The 14,098-nt window shown below is 36.1% G+C and overlaps 1 protein-coding gene across 1 annotated transcript in view; it reads left to right on the top strand.

Annotated features, from left to right (window-relative positions):
* Window positions 1-14,098, top strand: part of SPATA16 (spermatogenesis associated 16) — a 296,094-nt gene that overhangs the window by 26,303 nt on the left and 255,693 nt on the right. The gene's annotated exons all lie outside the window — the stretch shown is intronic.

The following is a 14,098-nucleotide window of genomic DNA, read 5'->3' as shown; positions in this document are numbered from 1 at the left end:
TTAAAAGATCCCTAAGCTGTCTTTCAGCTCTAGAACTTCTATGATTTGTCTTTTTTAATTTTCATATTTAATAATCATTTGCCCTAAAAAAGATCATTGACTTTTAAACTCAACTTTTATCAATGTAATGTGTCAGCATGATAATATTTATGTTTAATTGGAATCCAGCACCCCTTCCCCACCCCCATTACCAAGGGAGTTCAATACTGCTGGTAGAATGTGATTCTAGATTGGAGGAGAGAATGATGATGTCACCCTATGTGACTGAAGGGCTGAGTTGATTAGAGAACTCTGAAGAAGAGGGATATTTTTCATTCTTGCCTGAGAGAAGACATGCATGGTTTCAGAGTCTCTTGGAAACAGACTTATGACAGGTGGGAAGAGAAAGATCCTTTGGAAAGCAGACTTGTAGGGGAAGCCAGTACCTCAATATGTTTTGATTTTCAGCTTGCCTCCCTAGAGAATTTGGGTTATTTCCCCTTGGGTGAACTCAGGTGAATCTTGCTTGAGCAAATTCTCATCTCTCACTTTAAAAATCCACTCATTCTTTTGTATTTTTGACACATTCCAATCTGTATAACTTCTCTGGTTTCTGCTCACTATGAATTTATTCATTTCTTTATCCATCCTTCATTCTTTGTAATGATCTTTTATATCATTAGCATTGGGTGGGGAGTAAAGAATTTATAGGTGTATTACCCTAAGGATGTCAGTGACTTCTGTACCTAAAATCTGTTTCCTAGAAGAGCATTATTTACTGGGAAGATAGTTTTTTAGTCTTGCACTTCCTCTCTCAGAGGAGAAAAGAGCAAGTCTTTTTTTTTTAACTCCTTCTGCCACCCTCCAAGAGGAAGCGGTAGACAGTATTCAAGAAAGATCCATGCTTGTGACAAGTCACCTGTCTGTGCATTTAAGATATCCAGTGAAGACATAAATAACTTCTATGCAATATTGTTATGCATTTTGGATATGTCATTATCCATTAGAATGTAAGTTTCTAAAAACAGGGACTATTTTTGCTTCTTCTTTAGCATAGTATTGTTTGATATTTATTGATTGATTTTTAAAATCAAAGCTCATTTTGACTTTACCTACATAGGAATCAGGAAACCTTCATTTAGTTGGCAACTGAAGTTATAATATCAGCCAATTATTCTGTTACATTAGAGAATTTTATTCCTTCTTGCCATTTAGTAATAGCTAACAGAAAAAAACAAAATATTCTAATGACATTCAAAGTTTGGAGGAGAGCACATGTGAAAGCAAGAAAACTCAATAATCTGGCATACTTATCAATTAGATTCATCAGGCATTTATTAGACACTAATTGTGTTTAGTGGAAAGAATGCTAGACTTGAAATCAGAACTATATTTCAGTCCCAATTCTGATACTTAACTATCTGTGTGACTTAGAACAAGTAAATTTGCAATTTTTGGCACAATTTATTTAGATACAAAATTAAAATGTTAGACTAAAATATAAGATCACTTTTAGAGGAATTCATAGGATACAAAGGGACAATAGTGAAAGAGGGAAGTTGGGAGACTACTGTTGGAACTTTGTTGAGAGTCATAAACTCTCAAATAACACTAAAATCCTGAGTGTAGAATTCTTGTTTGGTGGATTGCTTTTATAATTTAAAAAATTATTTTATTTGACACCACTTGATAATGGCATCATCCAGTATCCCTTTCAAGCAAAAAGTTAACAAGGCTTAGGGAATGAATAAATTTCTTTACAGTTAAGAAAAGAACAAATAGTGTACAGAGTAGAACTATGATAAATGCACAGTATCAGTCTATGTGAAGCTCTCCCCTAGAGGCCTATAATGTAGCCATCACTTTAATTCAGATGTCTATCCTTGATATGAAGTTGGTTCATGAGGTCTATCATCCCTTTCTCTTTTTTCCCCAAACATCCAAGAGAGACAGGCTTCCATACCTATATCAATAACTCCCAAAAGTCTAGAAGCTTGATAGAACTACCCCCGTTTCCTCCTTAATTGTCTCCCTGAGACTAACTGGGTGAGATCACTCAAATTAACAATTATTTTTTCCATTGTTATTCGTCAACTAGATGGCATGGGAGATCAAACACTAGACTGGGAAGACAAATTCAAAACCTGCTGGGCAAATCAATCTCTTGTAAACCTCAGTTTCCTCCTTTGTAAAATAGAGATAATAATAGCATCTACCTCCCAGGATAGTCATGAGAATCATAGGAACTTGTAGAGTGCTAGCACAATACCTGGTATGTAGTAAGCACTATATAAATGTTAGCTATTAATCTTATCATTATGAATATCCATGATTGGGAGTATGACTCTAGGAATCCAAGTTCCACCAAAGAGAGAAAAAATAGTTTACTGTACACATTCTAAATGAATGACAAGATACAGATCTAATCTCAAGAGCAAAAAAATAAAATAAAATAAAATAACCAAAGTATATCCTTTCTCCCCAATCTCCCCAACTAGTTTCAAATTTAAAACTTTTTTTTTTTTTTGCTCTGAGGTATTATCTGTGAAGGCCCAGTGAACAGTGCACTTAAGGATGAGTCACAAGATAGGTGCTTTAGACCTTTTTTCTCCCAGATGAGTTGTGCAATTCTCTGCAAGCAAAGCATTTAATCACATTATACTTGCTTTCTCGTTTGGAAAATAGGGATAGAAATAACTACTGATCTTGTAGGTTGTGAGTTAAATAGCATTTGTAAAGGAAGTTGAAGCTCTTGGAATTAAGAGCCATATCAATAAAAGATGGAATTATGTTTGTGTACTGGACCAGAGTAAAAATTTTGGCAAGAAGAGAAATTAGTATTTTTCTCCATACCTCTACACATTAAAGCTCCTTAAGTAAATAGAAACTTGCGCCAGCTTTCAGTAGGTGAAAAAGAGCTTTTTGCAAAGATTCAGAATAAGATTTGAGCTTTTCCTCAAGATTCTCATGAATTTGGCAGACTTGTTGCCTTTATGTTAATGGAAGAAATGTAGCTGAAGGTCTCAGAAGAACACTGACACCATACTTCTTCTAACTTCTGCCACCTGCAAAGCACAGAAATTAATTGTTTCAGCAATCATTTTTGATGAAGAGTTTTGGAAGACACATTCATTATGGACACCCTTGCTGTATCAGCAGAGACCCCACTTGTAAAGATGTCAGTTTATACCATAGTCATTTTATAAAGATTAGAAAATCCCCACCTCCCATGAATAACCCACACTTTATGTCAGTCATAAACTTGGCTACTAGAATAGGCTAAAACATTGAAATATTACCCCAATGATTGTTAGCCCCTTCATTATCATAGTACATATGTGTGTGTGTAATTTTTACTCTTTTCAAGCACCAATTCCCTACTTAAAGTTTTTTCTTGGCTTCAACTTTTTAATTTATTATTTGTTTTTAACATTCTTTTCTTTTTTGAATTTTGCATTCCAAATTCTCTCCCTCCCTCCCATCCTCTCCTATCCACTGAGAAGGCAAGCAATATATCAGTTATATATTTGAAATTATGCAAAACATATTTCCATATTAGCCTTATTTGAATCCTTTTCTGATACCCTAGTTGCTAGTGCTTCCCCCTCAAAATTACCTTGTAGGAATTTTTTAAGCATATTTTACACATAGCTACAAATTGAGAGCAAGGAGTATTTCATGTTTTTTTTTGTTGTTGTTGTTGTTAGCACTTAGCAGTGGCTAGCACATAGTTGATGTTTGATAAATGCTTATTGACTAATTAATTCATTGTTGTATCCATCATGTACAAACTCATTGATAGTAGGAATTGTCTCACTTTTTGTCTACCTAAAAGTACCTAAAACGTACCCTGGTATATAGTAAAGTTTGTTGAATTGGATCCAGTTTGTAATATCTCCACCATCCTCAGCAAAGACTAGAAAAGAGATTCTGGCTTATTGCTATTTTTATCTTATTCCAAAGAATTATCTATTCAAATGGCAAAATGAAAGCATGTGCATTTGTTTTTAGGAAAGTTACCAAATTCATTACCCCCCCAAAAAAAAGATACTAATTCTTGTGAACTGTTTACTTTCATTTGAGTTACTGAGAACATGCTGGCTTGTTAGGGCATTATCTGAATTTCTGAAGTGTGATACAGCAAACAAGATTTTTAATCCTATTTTGGATTATGGAACTGAACAGAATTTGATTCTTGGAGGTCTGTGGGAATGATTGCATTTCCTGTTGAAAGAAAAAAAAAGCGGTAGTTTGAGAGTTTAGAAGAATTTTTGTGAGTGTTTCTCTGCTAACTATAATTCATAACATTAAATGGATATAGCTAAAGCGATGGCCTCAAAACTGTGACTGTGTGGCCCAAAGCTTGCAAGTAGCCAGTAATTGACACTGTGTCCTTCAGTTGGATAGATCTACTTTTCAAATCTGTTAAAATTTGATAGCCACATCCATAGCTCCCCTAGAATTAATAGTATTTATGGTAGAATGCTGTCATAATTATAGTTGAAATCCGATTAAAGATTGTTAAGACATCATGACTTTTCTCACATAAGTTTGCTTAATACACATTAACTATTAAATGAAAATCTTCATTGTTGTTATTCCAAAGCAAATTTAATGACAGAATCAGAGAATTCCAGAGTCGAGAGATATTTGTATCCCTTTTGTCCAATCCTTAACAGAAATAGAACCTCCACCCCCATACACAATCAGAAGTTGTCTATCCAGACTTTGGTTGAAGATTTCCAATGATGGAGAATCCATTGCTTCCCAAGGCAGGGAAGTGTTCTCCTTTGGCATAGTTCTAATTATTAGAAAATCTCCTTGATATTGAGTTTAAATCTGCCTCTTTATGACTTTCACCTATGAATCATGGGTGTCCCCTCTTCAGGAACAAATCAGTTGCTCTCCCCCAAAAGACCCTTCCAATACTTGAAGGTAGCTAAATTATCCATTCTTCCCTAGTTCCCACATCCCACCACAAGTCTTTTCTTCTTTAGGCTAGCCATCCCTGTTTCCTTCAAATGATCTCATATGACACGAAACTTCACTATCTATAGTGTTTTCTTTCTGACATTTTTCAGTTTATTGTCCTTCCTAAAGTAAAGTTCCAAAAACTGAATCCCATAATTCCACATATGATGTGACCAAGGCAGAGGGTAGCAGATCTCCCACCTGAGATAGCTAGTGGAACATAACTAGAAAACTGCACCTGGAGTTAGGAAGACTGAATCCAAATCCAGCTTCAGGTACTTATCAGCGGTATTATATAGGGCAGATTGCTTAACTCTGTTTGATTCAATTTCCTCAACTGAAAAATGGAGATAATAGCAATAACCTCACAGGATTTTTTATGAGGGTCAAATGAGATATTTAAAAAGAGCTTAGCACAATGTCTGGCACATAGTAGATATCATATAAATACTTACTCTTTTCCCTCTCTTTCTATTATCAATTTCTCCTGTACATACAATATCACCTTAGATTGTGTTGCCTATACCTGTTGTGCTTCTCTTCATCCTACCTTTTACCTTCTTCAGGCTAAGCATCCCAGTTTGAAACCCAATTTGTTTTCATAAGGTAAGCATTTGAGATCCTTCACCATCCTGGAGCCCATTTTGGGGTACAGTCCAATGTATCCATAATTGAACATACTACTTCAGGTGTGGTCTGACCAGGATAGAGTACAAAGGTGACTCTTTTATTCCTCACAGATATGACTCTCTTACTTCAATCTAATACTCCAATTTTTGCTTTTTTTTTGGGGGGGGGGTGGTAAGTACCCTTACCCTATCAAAGGACAACACACTCTTTAATATGAGGATTCTTAATCTTTTTGCATTTTGATCTCCTTGACAGTGTAGGGAAGCCCAAGGGCCCCTTCTCAGAATAATGTTTTTAATGCATAAAATAAAACACACACGATTGCAAAGCTAATAGCTGCATATGGGATGCTCAGGAAAGATCTCTGGTATAAGGACTTGCTAGTCCCTTTGCTCATCCACCTTTAGTGTCCACCTTCACCCCACTCTCACCTTTAGCATGAAGAGCATCCATGCTCCAGTAAAACTGTCTGGGCAGATGAGCTAAATTAGGTTGAGGATCTCCAACAGGTCTCAAATTTGGAGCATTTCTATCCCAAGCATATGAAGACAACCCCCTCGCAGAATGGGCAGATGAGAACAGTTTGTTCCACTGGCCTATGGCTGAAGATGGCTGAAGTCAGTGCTGTGGTCAGACATCAAAGTTGCCAAGGTCACCTACTTCCAGGCCATCACACGTTCTTCGTCCTGCCACTGAACTTCATTAATTTTGGAAGAGGAAGTGAGGCTGATGACTTTGTACAACTGCCTCACTTAAATCTAATTCTCCCACAAGTCAAGACACCATCCATGATGCCATTGGTCCCCTTCAAAAACAAAGGAGGAAGAAGAAGAAGCTAAGTTTATATAATGCTTTAAGATTGGTAAGTATTATAAAGGAAGACAATTATATTGAAATACAATTATCAAAAAATATTTCTACATTTCTAGATCCTGTCTTAAAAACTCCTGGAAGTGTTGTCTGGAGGCCCTAAGAAGTTTAATGATTTTCCCATAGTCATAGAGCTAGAGATAGGATTTGAACCCATGGTTCTCTTGGTTCCAGAGTTGGTCCTCTATCTTCTCTGCCAGGCTGCCTCTCAGAGCAGATTAAATAAAAAATAGACACATGTGGATCAGGTTGATCAACCACCTTGGGAATAGAGCTTTGGCAAGAGCCTGTTATGTATGTCTTAGCATGCATTCTGAGTCAAGGGGCTGGTATAATTATAACCTAGTTGTCTTCCCTGACAAGGAGGTACAAGTCCACATGGACGCTTGTAAAAAAGACTGAACCACACAGGTCTCTTAACACAAAGCCAGGTGCAGTGCTCAACCCTAACAAGGAGGAAGTTTCTCCGAAGGAATGTCTCCCATAGCTACAGGAATTCAACAGCAGGTTAAAATTAGATTTTTCTTTTTTTTTTAAGGAATGAAAACCATAGCAACTGTAATGTTGCATTTCTCCTATAGTACATTAAAAATGGGCTCTCTCTTCTCCTCCAACTGTCTATCCATATTTGAGCAGCCTGTTTCAACAGCAAGTCCAATAAGTAAACTGGCTTTCTCCATTGAGCTGCCATGAAAACACTTGTATCTTTCCAGTTGCAAGGCCGTGCCATCTGCTTCTCTTCCATTCCCCAGCCCAGAGGGGCCAAGAACTTGGTTGCACAAAGCAAACAAACCCTTTCTTGAAAATGCACTAAGCAAATTTAAAAGGCTGACCCTTGAAAATGATGGGAAATCATCACCTGCTCTCCTCTTGTGCTTTTTATTATTAAAGTGTTTGAGACTTTTAAGAAATCTGTTCTTTTGATATCTAAAAAAAGTTTTGAAGTTCTATGGTACATTTCTAAGAAGAAACCAAATTTACAACATTGTCTATACCAAAGAATGAACATTTTGTAGGCACCTATAAACAAAAACACTTCTTTAACAAAGATAATTATTTTTAATTGCTTTTCCCTAAGTTTTGTTTTAATTGAGATAATAATTAAAGTGGACCTCAGTGGAATCAGAGCATGTCTCAATATCAAGGAATAATGTTGGGTTAATCAAATTGATGATTTATTAAAGACAGAGAGACAGATAGGCAGAATGAAATTGAGAGAGACAGAGATACAGACAGACAGACAGACAGAGAGGGGGGAGGGAGGGAAGCAGGGAAAACAAGAGGGAAAGAGGAAGAGAATGAAATTGAATCAATGATGGGTTCATTGAAAATGTAGAAGATCTACTTTATCTTGCCCATAATTAAAAAATGAAATGCCAAAAATATTTTAGGCTCTACTTTCCCTGAGATAGGCCACACTTGGGCACCTCTGTTTATTTTCTGTAATTTTACAACAGGAAAAAATACTATAATAACATTATGTTCAATATGTAAGCTTTAAGAGTTAAGACAAAGGAATCATTGCTCTACTTTGAAGTGAGAGTTTCTGAGTCTATCAGCTCTTGCCCAAATAGTAGTATTAATGTGGATCAAAAAAAAAAGTGAGAGAAAGAGAAAAGTTACCAAATTTGAAATGGTTTAATTCAGCTGTTTCTCCTTCTGTTTTATCTGTCTTTGTCTTTCTCTCTGTCTCTCTGTCTCTCTGTCTTCTCTCCTTTTGTGCATTTTATACAACATTTTGAAAAATGTTGATTTTTTTCATTTAAAATGTTTATTAAAAGCTTAAGCATCAGCATTTCAATATTCAAAGAATAGAGGAAAGAAGACCATTGTATATGAAACTGTCAACTTCCATTATGAGAAATTTGCTTATTCTTTTTCAAATGTATATTAAATTTAATACTAGTAACAAATGGTCCTGTTTGTTTGGGCACTCACTTCCACTACCTTCTCTGCCTTTTGTTACTGTTTCATTCCTTGATGATCTCTCTTGTCTCTGATTTATTTGCTTTCTTCCCTTCACTATGGGAGAAGATCCACACACTGATCCAGGAATATGCCCCAATTAAAAAGGATGAGAAGAGGAGAAGGCAGGTATGTGGCAGGAAAGCTTAGGGAGTGAGATAAAACGTACCTAAGGTTTGCCTGGAGAGTTAGTCACCAACCAGGAGATATGAGTCCTTTATATACAGCATGTATATAAATACAGGCATATAAGATACGTGCAGAATGGGTAGAAGGTAACTTTAGATCAAGAGTTCTTAACTTCCTTTTGAGTCTGATGACATTAACAAACCCTTTCTTGGAATGATGGGTTTTTTTTAAATAATTAAAGGAAATGCTAAATTTCAGTGAGAAGGTAATGAAAATAAAGGTATAATTTATTTCCTAATCTAGCTCTTAGACACTAAAAAAACCTCCTGCCATAAACTGTAAGGCACTAACAGCTGAGGGGGCTAGGAGGGTGAGGAAGAGACTGGGAAAGGCCTTTGCTGAAGGAAACATTGTAGTTGAGTCTTGAAGGGAGTCAGTGATTCTGAAAAGGGAGAGCACTCCAGACATATCATGTGATCTATGGCAAGGCACTGAGACATCAGAGATAACAAGGAAGCAAGTAGGGTATAATGGCTACTCCATAGAGAGTGTATGAAGAGAAGAGAGAATGTAAGACCATCGAGATGGTAAGAAGGGGTCTGATAGTGAAGAGCTTTTAATTACAGAGGACTTTGAAGCTGGAAGGAATAGCAAGTCACTGCAGTATATGGAGGAGGTAGGTAACATGATCAGACTATTGCTTTAGGAAAATACTTTGACAAGCAACTGTGTACAGAGATACTTGAGGCCAGGAGACTAATGAGGAAGCTGTTGTAATATTCCAGTTGCGGAATAACTGAGCCCAGAATTAGGGTTCTAGCTCTTTGAGGAGAGAGAAGGGAAAACATGGGAGAAATTTGTAAAGGTAGAAATAAGATTTGCAGTTCCATTTGTTCAGTAATGAAGAGAATCAACTACACCCAGCGAAAGAGCTCTGAAAAATCAGTGTGAACCACTACATAGCATTTCCAATCCCTCTGTTTTTCTCCGCTTGCATTTTTGATTTCCTTCACAGGTTAATTGTACATTAAGTCCAATTCTTCTTGTGCAGCAAAATAACTGTGGATGTGTATACATATGTAGTATTTAACAAATACTTTAACATATTTAACATGTATTGGTCTACCTGCCATCTGGGGGAGGGGGTGGAGGGAAGGAGGGGAAAAATTGGAACAAAAGGTTTTGCAATTGTCAATGCTGAAAAATTACCCATGCATATAACTTGTAAATAAAAAGCTATAATAAAAAAATTTTTAAACACTAAATTTGGTGACTGATTAGACATATGGAATAAAGAGATGTACTATCAGACTGAAAAGTAAGGAGTAGGAGACTGGTGTCTGGAAGGATGGTTCTATCCTCAACAGTAATAGAGAAGTTGAGGAGAGGGGTAGCTTTAAGGCGAAAGAAAATGAAAGAGTTCTGTTTTGGACTTTGGACATTTTGATTTTGGATTACCTGTGTACTTTCTGAAACAATACACAGTTGGCAGTTCAGGACTATTGATCAGGATCTAGACTGGGGATGGATAGATAGATCTGGGAATAATTTGCACAGAGCTGAGTGAACCCAGGGCAGTTGATAAGATTACCCAGAGTAAAGAGAAGATAACAGCCAGTATGAAAAATATGGGTAAAGAGTCCATAACAAGGACCAAAAATGTAAAGTCACACCTTTTAAAGAAAGGTGATAAAAACCCAAATAGAAGAGAATACCTAGGAGGAAAGAGTGACCAACAGTATTTGTTATTAGGAGAAAGAACACTTGGATTCCATTCCCAACTCTGCCTGGTACCATCAATGTAACCTTGGAAAATAGCTACCATTTATATGATAGCTAGTATTTATTCAGCTCTTAAAAGTTTGTGAAACTCTTTACATATTATTTCATTTGATTTGCACAGCAACCCTGGAAGGTCAGTGCTATTATCATGCCCATTTTACAAGTGAAAAGAACAAAGCCAAGTGAAATGTTTAGGGTCACACATAGCTAGTAAATTCTGAGACAGAATCTGATCTTTCTTTCCCTCACTCCCAAGCCAGTACTCTATCCACTGTGACATTACTAAGTGTCTCCAAATTATCTAACCTCTCTGGTTCTCAGTTTACTTCTACGTAAAATAGAAGATTGAATCAGAGTTCTGAAGTCACTTCCAGCTCTATATCTGTGCTGTTCTGAATCTAATACATGGATTTTTTTTTGCTGTAATATAAAGTAAAAAGAAAAGAATAAATTTGGCTATTACACAAAAATTCACATTTATAAAATTTTGAGGTCTTCTTGGACCACGAGCTGTCATATTTATCTCAAGCATCTCTGCCAGCAGCATGTCTTCATCTTAGCCCACATTTTGGTGCCAGTCCTATGAAAGTAAAAGAGAGATTTTAGAAATATGTTTACCAAGGCCATTGGTTTTATAAAAATGGACCACGGTGGAGTATGTCACTGAACAGTAGCCATATACTGTGTTGACAATTATAACAATTGATCCCTTAGCAGTAATGAATTGAATCAGCTACACCCAGCAAAAGAACTCTGGGAGATGACTAAGAACCATTACATAGAATCCCCAATCCCTATATTTTTGCCTGCCTGCATTTTTATTTCCTTCACAGGCTAATTGTACAATATTTCAGAGTCTGATTCTTTTTGTACAGCAAAATAACAGTTTGGACATGTATACTTATTTTGTATTTAATTTATACTTTAACACATTTAACATCTATTGATCATCCTGCCATGTAGGGGAGAGGGTGGGGGAAAGGAGGGGGAAAATTGGAACAAAAGGTTTGGCAATTGTCAATGCTGTAAAATTACTCATATACTTGTAAATAAATAGCTATTAAAAAATAAATAAATAAATAAAATTTGTGATGCCCCCCCCCAAAAAAAAATTGATCCCTTGCCAGTCCCAAACCCAAATTTTGAGGTCTTAAATGTAAACAAATGAAAAAAGGTTTACCAAAAAAAAATGGAGATGAATAGAAAAATAGCATTGTCCAGAGCAAAATTATTAAGGGTGATAGACAGATGCTACATATTTTGAAAGTACTGTGATACTCAGCATATCCCAAGGATGGAGATATTATATTTAGAGATTTTTTGAAGTAACACAATTGCAATTTTTTTATGTAATGAAAGTCAATGGAAAATTTTTCTACAAATGACATCAGAATTCTATCAGGACAAGGGAGAGCTAATAATTAGTGATAGAAATACATTTTAAAGGAATGTATCAGGAAAACATTACAGAATTATTCAAAAATAAAAAATCTCAGAAAGGATCATTAATAAGGCAATCTTTTTAATATCTTGTTAAATTTAAGATAAACTATGAAATATAATTTCATGGCTTCATGTAAAATCATCCTTTGCACACTAAAATGTTTGTGATTGTGATAAATTACAAAATAAATAATAACTTTCTATATTATATTTCATTCTTCATAATAACCATATGTGAGATAACATGGTCAACTACATTGTACAATGTATAGAACACCAGGCCTAGAATCAAGAAGACTCATTTTCATGAATTCAAATCTGACCTCAACCTGGACAAGTCATTAAATCCCGTGTGCCTCATTTTTCCTCATCTGTAAAATGAATTGGAGAAGGAAACAGCAAACTACTATCTACCAAGAAAATCCCAAATAGGATTACAAAGAATTGGACACAGCATAACAACTATAATAACATCATTTCTTAAAAATAAAAATGAAATAAAATTATGACAAAAGCAATTTTTCTAAAAATCATAGCAAAATTAGCCATTCAGATTTCTGAGTACTTCTTGTACTTCCTTAAGGGATTTGTCTGTTTGAATTACTCTCAGAGAACCTCACCATCCAGGTCACATATTCACATTTGACCCCATAATTATTCTAACAGGGAGAGAAGGAAGATATTTCTGGATATATTGTTCATTGCTTTCCTTCATATACTTTGTGTACTGGCCAGATGGTTCCTATGTACAACATTTCCTTGCCTTTCCTTTTTCTAATAATGCTGCTGCACAGGCTTCCTTTTGCCTGGAATGTACTCCCTTCCCTCCCCATCTCTGCTCCCTTCAAAGCATATGCCCATTTGCCATCTCCAATACAAGACCTGTTCTCTGACTCAAATGCTCCAACCTCTTTCACCTTGTGTTTATTCTGTAACTCATTTTAATATATATGTATATATGTCTCCTATGAGTAGAATGCAAACTCCTTGAAGACAGAAGCATCTTCATCTTCCCAGAATCTCACTGAGTGCCCAACACATACGGGGCACTTAATAAAGGAGTGTTGAATAAATGAAAGCAGACATTAGTTGGGATGGCTTAGAATGCTTTAGGATGCCTTGAATCTTGGAAGTCAAGGATGGTTTTTCCTTTTGTCTTTGGGTCTGGCACATAATAGGCCTTTAGTAAATGTTGGCTGAGTTGGATCGAATTCGACTGGAAGAAACTCTACCAGATTTAAGTTCTGGCTCTTTTTTTGAAGGTTCATGGTAAGCAGATTTCAGATTTCCAACTCCAGCATTTAAAGACTACTTGAGAGTTCAACTTGGGTTAAATGACTCAACCCTTGTCACCTTGATCTCTCAGCCTTCTAAGTTGTGACATTTTTCTAAAGGGCAGCAACTCCTGTTTGGAACTGAGAAGAAACCAATGCACTAGAGAAAGACAGAGACCTTTTATCTAATGTTGATGTGTCACTCAGCTGTTCTTTTCCTTCCTGCTTTTGGTGTACCTTATTAAAAATAACATTGGACAAGGAATCCAAAGACTTCTGTCTTAAAACTGACTCTGATGACTCTTTTAACAGTGTACTGCAATAACTTTAACTCTCTGGGCCAGTTTTCTGATCTGTCAGGTGGGAGTAGGATAGTGGTAAGAATCAAATAAGATAAAATTCCTGGAAGGGCTTCAAAAAGCTGTCCAATACTAAAATAATAATGATTAACTAAAATAATAATGATTAATAGAAGAGGGCCATGGTGTATTTCCAGCACCTGGCACCTCACTTGGCACATAGAACATGCTTAATGCAGGATTGTTGATTGACCCCCAAAATATTGTCATATACTCTGAGACAAATACAGGAGCAGAGAAAATACTCCAAAACCTACAGTGGAAAGAATACTGATCCTGGGATCAGATGGACTTAAATCCCACTTCTGATAACTTCCTGGGTCATCTTGAGCAAGTCAGTTAACTTCCCTGAAACTCACTTTATTCATCTGTAAAAATAAAAGTGTTCCTATCGCACTATCTAGGAGATCTTGGGCAAGTGATCTTCTTTCATCTATATCACAGAAGGACTAGCCAGACAACCTCCTGATCTACCTTCTCTTTCTGGATCTATAGTTCCATGTTCTTAAAAATGGTTTTTTCCATTTTAAAAACAATTGTGATTTCTGGCAGCATTTCTAATCTGTGCAACATTATAGTTTTTACTTACATGTAGGATGCCGGATAGCATAGCATTCTATGTATGCTAGCATTCTCACCCAAAGGATATGGGTTTATGCCCAGCATTAATGTGAAGTTGAAGGTCAAGTTCCTTCC

Source organism: Antechinus flavipes, chromosome 3 (assembly GCF_016432865.1).
Source record: "Antechinus flavipes isolate AdamAnt ecotype Samford, QLD, Australia chromosome 3, AdamAnt_v2, whole genome shotgun sequence".
NCBI classification, from domain to species: domain Eukaryota; kingdom Metazoa; phylum Chordata; class Mammalia; order Dasyuromorphia; family Dasyuridae; genus Antechinus; species Antechinus flavipes.
This window is presented reverse-complemented; position numbering and strand designations above follow the sequence as displayed.